General features: G+C 36.2%; 1 pseudogene; it reads left to right on the top strand.

Moving 5' to 3' along the window:
• Nucleotides 1-13,095: 13,095 nt before the first annotated feature.
• On the top strand, nucleotides 13,096-13,817 carry LOC111153531 (annotated as a pseudogene).
• The last annotated feature ends 274 nt before the right edge of the window (nucleotides 13,818-14,091 follow it).

A 14,091-nucleotide genomic window follows, 5' to 3' on the forward strand; every position in this document is an offset into this window, starting at 1 on the left:
GGGTCCTAGACATACCTTATCCCTGGGGCTGCAGCTGTGTGTTACACAGCAACAAAGACCCCAGTGTGTAGGAGATGAGGAACTCACCTAAAAAAAAAGAAAAGAAAGAAGAACTCCCAATCCTTAGATGAGAAAGATCACTTCTTCCTTGATGGATCTTTCAAAGAAATGTTTATTTTTAAACCCCCAGTAAAAGTAATGTTTATCTTCTAAGAAGTTACTACATCATACCCAGCTCTTTTTAAAACCTATGAAAGGGACAGATCAGTAAAACAGATTGTCCTCAAGATACAGATCTTTCTACACTGCAACTTACATTTAAAGGACATATCTAACACATCACAAGTGATCAGCACATTCTTTTTAAATGACATAAGTAAACATGTTCCAGTTATTACAACAGATTGGGAGAACAGGTAGTTAAGGCTTGACCTGGAAATATGTATGTGGGAAAGAGTTGAAAATAAGAAAAAGCAGACTTTGAGATCATAAGATCGCTATGATTTCTAAATAACATCATTTCCTACATGTATATTCAGTGATAAAAGGGCAGGATGGATGGGATATTTATAAGTAGCTATACCTTCCCATGCTTTAATTTGAATCTGTGTTGGGAAATCTAGACACTTTCTACAGAAAACACAATGAGGGAATAATCAGAAATGTTAAAATCAATAAAGCCTGAACTGTCTCTAAGAAAATAAAACTCATTTTAAATGACATTACATGGTGCACTATGATACACACACATGCGAACACACACACAACACAATACATAAACACACACCCCTGATACAGTAATATAGTCATCTGATCCTAAATTAAAGAATTAGTACAAGAAATTAAATATAATAAACCTTCCTTTTATATACCGTATTATTATATTTTCATGGCAAAATTTTGTAAGAAAATTCACCACAAATACTCAAAAGTCCATTTGTCCTGATTAAAGTTTGCCCTCTAGTGAAAGGCCAGGCCCCTGTTTGCAGAAACTATCTTCATATACATTCCTGTATTCTTTAAGTTCCAAATGTAGTCAGCTTCAGTATACACTGAATTTTGGTTTCAATGCACTAAGTTGCCAGTTTATAAATCTATAATATTCTTATTCTAAACTGTGTGTGTGTATATGTGTGTAATTGCCAAACTTTTTCTTTAACAAAAGTAGGTCATGTGATTATCTCATGATATTAGCCCCAATCATTCACCAAAAATCCATTTTCTCTGCCTCACTCTTAGCCAAGTAAGTACTGAAATAACAAATAATCATCATCTTTTTGATGTCATTTCTATGGTGCTGAAAACTATTTTTGTTATGTCTTGATATATCAGCATTCACAAATGCTATGGCATTCTTTTTATATAAAGCTTAGAAAGAAAGAAACATTAAACAGTAGTATAACATAGTTGTCATTTTTACAGCCTTACTCCCAACCCTTAGATGAGAAAGGTTACTTCTCCTTGATGGATCCTTCATGAAATATTTATCTTTATACCTACCCCCTACAACTTTACCGTATGATGCTATGGAAGTTACCAGAATATCACATATTTAAATCCTGAGTTTCTTCAGCATCAGTGAGAGAGAGAGAGGGGGATAAAAGACCACCAACAACAAATAAAAGCCCCTTATCTGAAAAGAACCAATAAGTAATTTTTAAAAATATTAAGAGAAAAAACTTTAAATTATAAGAGGCAAATGGATTTATGTTTGAAAATGGCACATTTAAAGTATTCTCTACAAAAATCTTGGCTTTAAAAACAATGTTTCATCAATTTTCCTTGACATCCATAATAATGACAAAATATTCTTACACATTTTCATATGTATTATTTTCTAAATGGTATAATAAAAGCTGTCAGTTACCTCCTCTGCCTACTAACAGAAAAGTACAATCCTTTGTTCTATGTGTGACTACATTTGCACATTATAGAACTATGAAATATTTACAAAGGGAAGGTTAAATCAATACAGCTCTAAAATCTGTACTTCAGTCTTCAGGGATTTATATCATCTTGATTTAATGAAGTACGAGGAGTGAGAATGTTGACACACAGAAAAAAATATTTCGGTTTTTCCTTTATTGAACATACAGAAAGTATTGAAGTAAGATTTGTTGATACCTAAGCAGTAACTAATTATTACACGTTTTATGCCTCCACCATCATTTGAGAAACTGTATGGTGCACACGCCAATTATCAAAAAGAAAAAATATATAAAGAAATACTGTACTTCATTTAACTTAGCTTGATTGCCAAAACTCTTTCAAAATATTTTATATTTAAAAATACTATTTAAATCTTATTGTACCAAGATTAGTCCAGATATATAAAAAATGAAGTATATAGTTATTTATAACATAATGCATATTAGGTACTTTTGATATAATGTATTTGCTTTTCATATATTGATTATTTATGCTTTACATATCTCATTAGTACATATTAGAACTATAGATATAAATTATCCTATAGCAGTGTAAGACTATGCTCAGTAAACAGAAAAGAAAACTCTCCTGTTATTTACAAAAAATAGCCAATCACACATTTTGTTCCAATAAGAGCTTTAATGAAGATGTGCAAAGATCAGAAGAGAGAAGCAAAGACTTTTGAAAAAGTATTTTTTAAAATAAACAAATGAGGGGTGCCTGGGTGGCTCAGTGGGTTAAGCCACTGCCTTCGGCTCAGGTCATTATCTCAGGGTCCTGGGATCAAGTCCCGCATCAGGCTCTCAGCTCAGCAGGGAGCCTGCTTCCCTCTCCCTCTCTCTCTGCCTGCCTCTCTGCCTACTTGTGATCTCTGTCTGTCAAATAAATAAATAAAATCTTTTAAAAAAAATAAATAAAATAAACAAATGAAACATATGTAGGATAATAACCATTTATAAAAGAACATAGTATATGTCAAGATGAAAGTCTAGGTGAGATGCAACTTGCTTCTTTTACAGAATTGATTAATTTATTTCAAGTTCATTTTATCACATATTATATATTTTATATTCCATCATATAAACTAGAAACTAGATTTTTTTTTTTTTGAGAGAGAGAGAGAGAGAGAATCTCCTGCAAGCAGGGGCAGGAAGGCATGGGGAGGGGCAGAAAGGGAGAGAGGGAATCCTAAGCTGGCTCCACACCCAGCACAGAGCCTGACACCAGGCTTGATCTCACAACCCTGAGATCATGATCTGAGCCTAAATCAAGAGGCAGAAGCTTAACCTACTGAGCCACCCAGGTGCCCCTAAACCAGAAGCCTTTTTTAAAAAATTAACATCAACTGAAAGATCACACTGTATTACAGATGTTTCAGTAGATGAATTCAAAATATCCATTTACAAGACCCAATGACTGCAAACACCTGATATAAAAGAGATCAATAGGGAAAGAACAAATGTTGGTAAACCTGACTCTGGTTCTGACAGTTATCTCATCTGTGACCTAAGGTAAATCTCTTTATCTCCCTGAACCCCAATTACATTCCTACATGAGATAAATAAACCTGCTTTCCTGCTTACCTCACATGATTATTTTAAAGACCCAAGGATATTATAAACTTGTTTGTAGTGTGTTATGCAATTCTGAGGGGATATAAAAATCAGTTTTACCTCCATATTATGTATTGCTTAAGTGTCTATTAAAACAACTCAAGGGTAATTAACAACTATTTACTGAGCACAGATTCCCCAGAACACACCTGTTAAAAAGCTGAAGCCCAGAGTCCCCTTGAGTGAGCAGCAGTACAAAGAGGAAGTGAAAATTAAATTTGAAAAGTGAAGCAAACAAATTTCACTGCAGTAAACTACACATAATTATTTAATACCCATATTAACTGGAAATGCTTATCTCATATTTTATTATATTTCACATGGGTCTCTTAATTAAGTAATAATGTTATTATGTGTCTTGGCCAATGTTCCCCAGAAAATAGAACATTAGACATAGCTTTAAGGGTTAATGTGTGATTAGGGACTGCAGTATCCAGGATCAGAAAAGACACAAAGAGAGTCAAGTAGGGATGGAGGCGGCCCTAGTAAGAAAGTGTATATCAGGTGGCTGCCAATAAATGCAATTGCTAGCTTGGTATCCTGAGCACTTGCTCTAAGAAGCCATACAAATTATAATTCACGACTATTCTTTGAGAACACAGAGAAAAGGCAGAGGAAAATAATTTGCAAGTAGCTTCCACTTATCAAAGTTTTGGCTACACCAGGCATTAACTCTTGGTGAGTTTCAGAATCCTGCAGTGTCTCATGTTCAGTGAACCGGGAAGCCCTGAAGTGGAGGTGAGAATTACATGGCATGAGGTGAGACACTTTTCAGTCCTGTGTGTGTGACATTTGTCAGCACCCACAGCAGCAGCTGATCCACAGACACGTGGAGCTGAGAGCATCAGAAATGGATGGAAGAGATGGCTGGCTCACCAGACACCACAGTTACTATATTCCAGTTTTAGTCTCACAGCACCTTGCTAACTTTGTCCTGCTGAGACTTGCATCTTGCCAGTATGACACAAAATGATGACTGAGCTGACAATTTCAGCCTGTGTCAAGCCTTCCTTGCCCATTCCCCACCTCAGTTGAATTAAGCACACATTAAAAACAGGAACTGCCAACAAAAACAGACCTACTGACCAGATGTAGCAGATAAAGGGCAAATACCATGATGCCATCTTACCATCATTCCATAAATAATTCCCAGTATCTAGTGCCAACATCGAAAAGTCTCATGCTCTTGGTGTTTTCCTCATGTATATGATACTGATTACTTAGCACTCTTATACTGAGACTTGTACACTGCTAAGTGCCTATTAAGTTACTTTGCCTGTTATCTCAAAGAACATCAAGAGGAAGGCATCTGAAATCATCACCTGAATGAGCAACTTCTATACCTGATCTTAGTCTGTGTCACCACCTTAGAAATACTGCTGCTCCCTTTCCAAGTTCCCTATGGGCATGGCACATTCCTCCCTGGTTTCTCCTCTCTAGTAAATTTTATCATGAGTGATGTTGGGGAGAAGAGGAGGCTATTTTCATTAGACGGATCATTTTGTCTCACTTAAGATGATGAGATTTGTCAATACTCAGGAATCAAAATATTTTTCTGGCTAATTTAGGATAATTAATTAAGAGTTACTTCTTGAGGAGTGGGCTGGCAAGATGGCAGAGGAGTATCAGACTGAAACAACATTAGGTCGCAGGAGTTCAGCTAGATAGTTATCAAACCATTCCAAACACCTACAAACTCAACAGGAGATAGAAGAGAAGAGCAGCAATTCTAGGAAGAGAAAATTGACCACTTTCTGGAAGGTAGGGTGTGCAGAGAACTGAATGCAAAGCCATGGGAAGATAGACTGTGGGGGTAGGGGCAAGATCCCAGCAAGCAGTGGAGCAGCAGAACATTTAGAAGTCTGCTCCACTGAGGGCCATCACTCCAGAGGCCAAGCAGGGGTGGAGCATTTGTGGGGACACTGTTCCCAGGACCTGTGGGGTCACAAAAAGACTGGGGGCGTCTGAGTGTGGCAGAGCTCCCAGGTATTGGAGTGAGGAAACTGGCTACCGAGATGGAGCTGGAGCCAAGGAGTGAGCTCTCAGCTCTGGGTTACCTTAAGCCGTGATCCAAGGCACAGTCAGGCCACTGCTCTTCGAGCAGGGCCCCACAAGATCCAGAGAGACACCCTCCTTCCTCCTCTGGGAGGAGCGGCATGGGAGTGGGCTGCAGGAATCTGCTGGGTTTGGAGACTCCAAACAGAGCTGTGCACCAGAGATAGAAATGCTCAGTCACAGGCCCCACGAGCACAGAGTGCGGCCAGAGACTAGAGAGACAGAGGGGATTGACTGATTTTCTCTGAGGGCTCACTGAGGAAGGGGGTCCTGAACTCACGGCTCCTACAGGCCAGATATTGGGAGGCCGCTATTTTCATTCAGGTCCTCCAAAGCTCTAAGGAAAGTGTTCATGGAACAAAAGCTACTGAGAGCAAAGCCAAGCAGATTACTTAGCCTGGCCTCTGGCAAGGGCAGTACAATTCTGCCTCAGGCAAAGACATTTGAGAATCACAGCAACAGGCCCCTCCCCCAGAAGATCAGCAACAATATCCAGCCAAGACTGAGTTCACAAATCAGTGAGAACTGCAGAACTCCAGAGCTAGAGGAAAGCAACGAAAGAATTCATGGCATTTTTCTCATGATCCTTTAGTCTTGCAAAGTTACATTTTTTTATCTTACTTTTTGTCTTATTCTATTTTTTAAAATTTTTCCTCTTTCCTCTTTTAATGTTTTTTTAACTATTTTATCTTAACAGTACCTTTAAAAAAAAAATCTTTTCACTGTTAGTGTCATATTTTATCCCTTCACTGTATTTAACCTTATTTTTTGTATTCATACAGGTATTTTTTTCTTTAAAATTTTGGGATACAATTTCTTCTAAAAGACCAGCTATACCTTAAATCTAGGTGTAGAATGACTTTGTTCTAGTCTCCAGTCTGATCATATTCCCTCTTTTGTTCTTTTCTTTCTTTTTCCAACCAACTTATCTTATCAATTCCTTCTTTAGAATCTTTTTAAATTTTTATCTTTACAGTCATATTCCATCCCTTCATCGTGTTTACCCTTATTTTTGTATATATGTAAGTTTTTCTTTCATTAAAATTTTGGAAGTTAGTTTCTTCAAAGAGACAAAAATACACCCAAAATCAAGTGGGTGGGTCTGTTCTATTCACCAGTCTAATATATTAAAAAATAATAATTATATATATATATATATATATATATATACACACACACACACACACACATACCTATACACACACATAATAGTAAAATAAAATAATAAAGGAATAGAGACAATATACAGTAACAGTCAAAATATAGGCAATACAGTGGCACTAAATTCATATCTTTCAATAGTTAGCCTGAATGTAAATGGGCTAAATGCCCCAATCAAAAGAAACAGGGTATCAGAATGGATTAAAAAAAAAAAAAAGACCCATTGATATGCTGTCTACAAGAAACTCATTTTAGATCCAAAGATACCTTTAGATTTAAAGTGAGGGGGTGGAAAACAATTTACCATGCTAATGGACATGTAAAGAAAGCTGGGGTGGCAATCCTTATATCAGATAAATTAGATTTTAAGGCAAAGACTATAATAAGAGATGAGGAAGGACACTATATCATACTTCAAGGGTCTGTCCAACAAGAAGATCTAACAATTTTAAATATCTATGCCCCTAACATGGGAGCAGCCAACTATATAAACCAATTAACAACAAAATCAAAGAAATGTATTGACAATACTGCAATAATAGTAGGGGACATTAACACCTCCCTCACTGAAATGGACAGATCATCCAAGCAAAAGATCAACAAGGAAATAAAGGCCTTAAATGACACACTGGACCAGATGGACATTACAGATATATTCAGAACATTCCATTCCAAAGCAACAGAATACACATTCTTCTCTAGTGCACATGGAACATTCTCCAGAATAGATCACACCCTGGGTCACAAATCAGGTCTCACCTGGTACCAAAAGATTGGGATCATTCCCTGCATATTTTTAGACCACAATACTCTGAAGCTAGAATTCAATCACAAGAGGAAAGTAGGAAAGAACTCAAATATAGGGATGCCAAAGAGCATCCTACTAAAGAACGAATGGGTCAACCAGGAAATTAAAGAAGAATTGAAAAAATTCATGGAAACAAATGAAAATGAAAACACAACTGTTCAAAATCTTTGGGACACATCAAACGCTGTCCTGAGAGGAAAGTATATAGTTTTACAAACCTTTCTCAAGAAACAAGAAAGGTCTCAAGTACATACCCTAACCATATTACATAAAGCAGCTGGAGAAAAAACAGCAAAGAAAGCCAAAAACAGTAGGAGAAGAGAAATCATAAAGATCAGAGCAGAAATTGATGAAATAGAAACCAAAAGAGCAGTAGAACAGATGAATAAAGCTAGGAGCTGGTTCTTTTAAAAGAATTAATAAGATTGATAAACCCCTGGCCAGACTTATCAAAAAGAAAGAGAAAGGACCCACATTAATAAAATCATGAATGAAAGAGGAGAGACCACAACTAACACCAAAGAAATACAAACAATTATAAGAACATATTATGAGCAAATATATGCCTGCAAATTTGACGATCTGGAAGAAATGGATGTATTCCTAAAGACATACAAACTACCAAAACTGAACAGACCCATAACCAGTAGGGAGATTGAAGCAGTAATCAAAAATCTCCCAACAAACAAGAGCCCAGGGCCAGATGGCTTTCCTGGGAAATCCTACCAAACATTTAAAGAAGAATTAATACCTATTACCCTGAAATTTTTCCAAAAAATAGAAATGGAAGGAAAACTTCCAAACTCATTTTATGAGGACAGCATTACCTTGATCCCAAAATTAGAAAATGACCCCATCAAAAAGGAGAATTACAGACAAATATCCTTGATGAATACAGATGCAAAATTTCTCACCAAAACTCTAGCCAATAGGATCCAACAGTACATTAAAAGGATGATTCACCACGACTAAGTGGAATTTATTCCTAGGCTGCAAGGTTGGTTCAACATCCGCAAATCATTCAATGTGATATGATACATTAATAAAAGAAAGAAGATCCATGTGATACTCTCAATAGATGCAGAAAAAGCATTTGACAAAGTACAGCACCTTTCTTGATCAAAACTCTTTAAAGTGTAGGGATAGAGGGTACATTCCTCAATATCATCAGAGCTATCTATGAAAAACCCACAGCGAATATAATTCTCAATGGGAAAAACAGAGAGCTTTTTCCCCTAAGGTCAGAAACATGGTAGGGATGTCCACTATCACAACTGCTATTCAACATAGTACCAGAAGTTTTAGCCTTGGCAATCAGAAATAGAAAAAGAAATAAGAAATAAAAAGGCATCTGAAAAAAATGATAAAAAGTAAAAGAAATAAAAGGCATCCGAATTGGCGAAGAAGAACTCAAACTCTCAGTCTTTGCAGATGATACGATACTTTATGAGGAAAACCCAAAAAACTCCACTCCAAAACTGCTAGAACTCATACAGGAATTCAGTAAAGTGTCAGGATATAAAATCAATGCTCAGAAATAAGTTGTATTTCTATACACCAACAGCAAGACAGAAGAAAGAGAAATTTAAGAGTCGATCCCATTTACAATTGCTCCCAAAACCATAAGATACCTAGGAATAAACCTAACCAAAGAGGCAAAGAATCTGTACACAGAAAACTATAAAGTGCTCATGAAATAAATTGAGGAAGACACAAAAAATGGAAAAATGTTCATGGATTGGAAGAACAAATATTGTGAACATTTTGATGCTACCCAAAGCAATCTACACATTTAATGCAATCCCTATCAAAATACCATCAAATTTTTTCAGAGAAATGGATCAAATAATCCTAAAAATTATATGGAACCAGAAGACACTGAATAGCCAGAGGAATGTTGAAAAAGCAAGCCAAGGTCAGTGGCATCACAATTCCAGAGTTCAAAGTCTGTTACAAAGCTGTCATCATCAAGACAGTATGGTACTGGCACAAAAACAGACATATAGATCAATTGAACAGAATAGAGAGCCCAGAAATAGACCCTCAACTTTATGGTGAACTAATCTTTGGCAAAGAAGAAGAGAATGTCCAATGGAAAAAAGATAGTCTCTTCAACAAATGGTGTGGGAAAATTGGACAGCCACATGCAGAAGAATGAAACTGGACCATTTCCTTACATAACACACAAAAATAGTCTCAAAATGGATGAAATACCTCAATGTGAGACAGGAATCCACCCAAATCCTTGAGAAGAACAGAGGCAGTAACCTCTTCGAACTCAGCTGCAGCAACTTCTTCCTAGAATCATCGCCAAGGGCAAGGGAAGCAAGGGCAAAAATGAACTATTGGAACTTCATCAAGATCAAAAGCTTTTGCACAGAAAACAGTCAACAAAATCAAAAGACAACTGACTGAATGGGAGAAGATATTTGCAAATCACATATCAGATAAAGGACTAGTAGTATCCAAAATCCATAAAGAACATATCAAACTCAACACCCAAAGAACAAAGAATCCAATCAAGAAATGGGCAGAGGACATGAACAGACATTTCTGCAAAGAAGACATCCAAATGGCCAACAGGCACATGAAAAAGTCCTCCACATCACTCGCCAGCAGGAAAATACAAATCAAAACCATAGTGAGATACCACTTTACACCAGTCAGAATGGCTAAAATTAACAAGTCAGGAAACTACAGATGCTGGTGAGGATGAGGAGAAAGGGGAACCCTCCCACACTGTTGAATGGGAATGCAAGCTGGTGCAGCCAGCTGGAAAACAGCATGGAAGTTCCTCACAAAGTTGAAAATAGAGCTATTCTACGACCCAGTAATCGCACTAATGGGTATTTACCCTAAAGATACAAATGTAGTGATCTGAAGGGGCATGTGTACCCAAATGTTTATAGCAGCAATGTCCACAACAGCCAAATTATGGGAAGAACCTAGATGTCCATCAACAGATGAATGGATAAAGAAGAAATGGTATGTATATATACAATGGAATACTATGCAGCCATCAAAAGAAATGAAATCTTGCCATTTGCAATGATGTGGATGGAACTAGAGGGTATTATGCTGAGCAAAATAAGTCAATCAGAGAAAGACAATCATCATATGATCTCTCTGATATGAGAAATTTTAGAGGCAGAGCTGGGGGCTTGGGGGAAGGGGAGAAAAATGAAAAAAGATGGGATAGGGAGGGAGAGAAACCACAAGACTCTTAATCTCATGAAACAAACTGAGTGTTGCTGGGGGGTGGTTGGGTAGGGAGAGGGTGGTTGGGTTATGGACATTGGGGAGGGTATGTGCTATGGCGAGTGCTGTGAAATGTGTAAGCCTGATGATTCACAGACCTGTACCTCTAGAGCAAATAATACATTATATGTTAATAAAAATAATTTTTTAAAAAAGAGTTACTTCTGATGCACTGAACAATTTAAATCAAAAACAGAAATTATTATATGCACACTGAATACAAATGACCTGTGTTTTAAAAAATATGTAGCAAATAGTGTTTTTAAAATATGCATACACATGAAAAAGGAAACAAAAGCACTCAAGTTAAATAGAAAGATAGAAATTCTCAACACAGGAATAGAAGATATTAGCAAGAACCAATTAGAAATTTTAGGTCTAAAATGGTAATAAACTCAAAAAACAAAAACAAAACCTCGCCAGATGGGCTAAACAGCATAATGGAGTTGGTAGAGGATAGGGTTGATGAAGTTGAAGACAAACAATAGGAATTATCCAACCAGTGGAACAAAGGGTAAGTTTGCTATCTTCCTAATAAAGTGGAAAACACTGGTTTTCAGTAGATTATGTGAGGTTAAATATGTATTTTGTAATCTTTAAGACTACTTGTAGAAAAACTATACAACTTATTTTATGAGGCCAACATTTATCCTGATACAAAAATTAGACACAAACAGTATGGAGAGAAAAAGAGAAACAGAGAAAGAGAACTATAGATGAATAACCCTCATGAACATATATGCAAACATCCTCAATAAAATAGTTGAAAATCAAACCCAGCAATATAGAAAAGAAGATCACACCATGACCAAATGGAATAGATCCCAGGATTGAAACATTAGTTTAATATTCAAAAAACAAAGTAATCTACCACATTAAAGAAGAAAAGCCAAGATTATATTAACAGATGCAGAAAAATCATTTTACAAAACTAAACACCTACTCATTTTAAAAATTTGAAACAAACTAGGAAAAGAAAGAATTTGCTCAGCCTGATAAAAGGGCACACAGAAAACCTTATAGACAACATGCTACTTAACAGCAAAAGATTGAATGCTTCTTCTATAAGATTAAACAAAAAGCAAAGAGGTTCACTCTCACCTCACCTATTCAACATTGTAATGGAAGTCCCTGCCAGTGAAATAAGGTAAGAAAAATAGGTATACAAATTGGAAAGAAAAAGTAGTACTGTTTTTATTTACAAGCAACATGAGTATTTATGTAGAAAATTCTAAATTCTAGTACTAATAACTGTGTAGTAAGGTTTAGCACACACTGATTAATTACACCTGTATTTACTAGCAATAAACAACTGAAAACCAAATTAAATTATGTATGTATATAAGAGTATTATGATTTTTTAATTATAAGTATTTTTAACTAGCTCTAAGAATGAACTCATTTATGTATAAATCTAACAAAACATGTATAAGATCTATATGATAAAAACTAAAATAGTAACAAAGATCAAAGGATACTGAAATATTTGGAGACACACTGTGTTCATGGATTGCAAGATTCAACATGGGTGAAATTCCAGTGTTTCTCAAATTGGCCTATAGACTGAATGTAATTCCAATCAAAATCCCAACTGGATTGTTTCTTGTAGTTATAGGAAGCTTATTCTAAAATATATATGCAATGGCAAAGAAACTAGGATAGCCAAAAGAGTTCTGGAAAAGAATTGCAATTTTAAGATTTATTATAAATCTTTAGTAATCAAAACTTTGTGATGTTAGTGGTGGGATAGACACACAGGTAAATGGAACTGAATTAAAAGCCTGGAAAGAGACCCATACAAGTATACCAATTAATTCTGACTAAAGTGCAAAAGCAATTCAATGGAGGAAAGATGGCCTTACAACAAAGAGTAAGACATACATCCATACATCCAACAAAAGGTAAGACATACATCCATATGCAATAAAATGGATCTCAACCTAAACTTCATGCCTTCTGCAAAAATTAACTCAAGATGAATAATAGATTTAAATGTAAAATATTAACTATAAAACTTTCAGAAGAAAATATTTGTTACCTGGGAATGAAGCAAATAATTCTTAGATATAATACCAAAAGCATGATCCATAAAAGAAAACAATTGATAAGCCAACCTTCATCAAAATTATTTACCTTTGCTCTATGAAAGATACATTTAAGGGAGCATATAATGACAAAGTCAATTACAAATTATTTGGATTCTGAACTTCAAAACTCAACAGAAACTTCTTCCTTTTGGCCAGAACTGTCATCCTCCTGTAATTTGTAAAAATGACCAAAACAAAGAGAAAGAGGAGAGGTACCCACTACATGTTCTCTAGGCCTTTTAGGAAACATGGAGTTGCTCCTTAGGCCACATACATGTGACTCTACAAGAAAGGTGATACTGTTGACATCAAGAGAATGGTCACTGTTCAAGGGAGGTCTGGGTGGCTCATCTGGTTAAGTGTTTGCTTTAGCTCAGGTCATGATCCCAGAGTCCTGGGATCAAGTCCCACATTGGGCTCCTTGCTTGGGAGGGAACCTGCTTCTCCCTTGGCCTGCCACTCCCCCTGCTTGTACGTTCTCTCTCTCTCTCTTTCTCGCTCTCTCTCTCTCTCTGATAAATAAATAAATAAATATTTTTTAAAAAAGAGAGAGAAAGAGAATAGTCACTGTTCAAAAAAGAATGCCCCACAAGTGTTACCATGGCAAAATTGCAGGGTCTAGGTTACCAGCATGCTGTTAGCATTGTTCTAAACAAACAAGCTAAGAGCAAGGTTCTTGCCAAGAAAATTAATATATGCATTAAGTATACCAAACACAAAGAGTCAGGACAGCTTCCTGAAGCATGTGAAGGAAAAATGATCAAAAAGAAGGAAGCCAAAGAGAAAAGTACTTAGGTTCACCTGAAGTGCCAGCCTACTCCGTCCAGAGAAGCACACTTTGGGAAAACCAATGGAAAGGAGCCTGAGCTGCTGGAACCTATTCCCTATGAGTTCATGCCACGATAGGTATAAAAAAGTAAAAGGCCTCTGGAATGTAAAACAAAACAAAACAAACAACAACAACAATAAACTCCAAGAGAAAGAAAACAACCCAATTAAAAGTTAGGCAAAACTCATGAACAGACAATTCACCAAAGAAGAGATACAGAGAGCAAAGAAGACCATGTAAGGATGTTCAACACCATGAGTCAGTAGGAAAATGCAAATTTTAAAAATGATGTGATATTACTACCTCTAACAGAAGAACTAAAATTAAAACTTCTAACAATACCAAGCATTG

Source organism: Enhydra lutris, unplaced genomic scaffold (assembly GCF_002288905.1).
Source record: "Enhydra lutris kenyoni isolate GAN:26980312 unplaced genomic scaffold, ASM228890v2 scaffoldscaffold33, whole genome shotgun sequence".
In the NCBI taxonomy this organism is placed as follows: Eukaryota; Metazoa; Chordata; class Mammalia; order Carnivora; family Mustelidae; genus Enhydra; species Enhydra lutris.